This window comes from Anas platyrhynchos, chromosome 5 (genome assembly GCF_047663525.1).
Source record: "Anas platyrhynchos isolate ZD024472 breed Pekin duck chromosome 5, IASCAAS_PekinDuck_T2T, whole genome shotgun sequence".
Taxonomy (NCBI): Eukaryota; Metazoa; Chordata; class Aves; order Anseriformes; family Anatidae; genus Anas; species Anas platyrhynchos.
Window position 1 is genome coordinate 4,831,664 of NC_092591.1, and position 1,444 is coordinate 4,833,107.

Genomic DNA, 1,444 nt, shown 5'->3' on the forward strand with positions numbered 1-1,444 from the left:
TCCAAGGCATCGAGCTGATCTACCCTTCCTTACAGCAACACATGGTAGGTGTTGGCTTGGAGCATGCAGTTTGACCACAAACACTCACCTGGGGCAGAGATTTGCCTGACCTTGGGGAAGCTTCCAGCTTTTTTTCCATCTGCCCCAGGCTTGGTGTTGGCCTGGAGCCACCCTTCTGTGTCCCCACAGTGCTCCTTCTCTGCTGGCCATGCCCATGGGGACTGGGAGCTCGCCGGGGAGCCACCTTGCTATTTTTTTGGCTGTTGCCTCCTTCAAGGGGGCTGCAATCTTGGCTGATGACTCCAGGTGCTGCTATAATTCAAATAATAGTCGTAGGAGCCAGGCTATTATTTTTAACAACAGAGAGAAAGAAAACACGCTGCCTGAGCACCAAACCAACCCTCTCCTGAACAGCAAACCCAGGAGAAATTCAGGCAGTGGCAGTACCTGGTAGGGCAGCATTTATGGAAACAACAGGAGGAAATGGATCACCTGGGAAATTCAGCAGTGTGAGTCATAGCATAAGCACATCTTTCTCGTTCTCTCTCTCCTTTTTTTTTTTTTTTCTTAAAAAAAAAATAAACTTGTTCTTCAATGAACAAATGAACAAAGGACAAATTGACAATTTTTGCTTGTTCTTCTTCCACAGCCAGCAGTTGGTTTAAGCACACTTAGGACTGTCAATTTTCTTGTTTTCTTTCAGCATCATCCCAGCCTGTTAGCTCCCAGTCCTTCAGGAGCTGGAGGTATTTGGGGGTTGGATTTCACTTCTGATCTACTCATCCTTGCAGCTGAAAATGAGCATTTTTTCTTTCTCTCTAGAAACAAACAAACAAACAATTTATGTCATTTAACATAAATTGAATGAGTTTCACCCAGTTACCTGCTCTTTGGGCAATATGGAAATGCTATTGTTTGGAGACAATGATTCTCATGCAAATGAAACAACAGCTAAACAAGAATCCTCCCTACCTCTGTTTGGGCCAATTTTCTTAATGTTTCAGCAAAGCTTAATCTGTTGGCAGAAGTGTTTAGGCCCATTAACAGCTAAAGTCACAGAGTCCACAACTCACCCTGCTGACAGTAAACAAGGAATTTGAGGAATGGCCCTCAAACAATGGCTAAGCCACAAACCATTTTGTCATCAAATGCCGTGAAAGGCATATAGGCTGATGATTTTCTTCCTTGGGTTACAAGCAGTTTGAAAGACCAGCTTCCCTCCCCCTGAGTCCCCAGCACCCTCCAGGCTTGGGTTACAGCTGTTTTATTTGCCTTTCCAGCCCCACAGCTGTGGGATGGGTTATGCAGGTGTGCTCCCGACAAATGAGTCATTCCAGGGCTTCATATTATTTATTTGTATTGACCAGGCTGGAGGCCAGGGCCCCCCCATGCTCTGCACTGCCCAAACACAGGACACTGAGATGCTCTGTGCTCTGCAGGGCAG

At 46.0% G+C, this 1,444-nt stretch overlaps 1 long non-coding RNA gene across 1 annotated transcript; it reads right to left on the reverse strand.

Moving 5' to 3' along the window:
- Window positions 1-217: 217 nt before the first annotated feature.
- Window positions 218-1,225, reverse strand: LOC113843825 (uncharacterized). The gene is made up of 2 exons (XR_003497670.3): window positions 1,074-1,225; window positions 218-818 (listed from the first exon to the last, which is right to left on the reverse strand). It is a non-coding gene; the product is annotated as an uncharacterized lncRNA (long non-coding RNA).
- Between the last annotated feature and the right edge of the window lie 219 nt (window positions 1,226-1,444).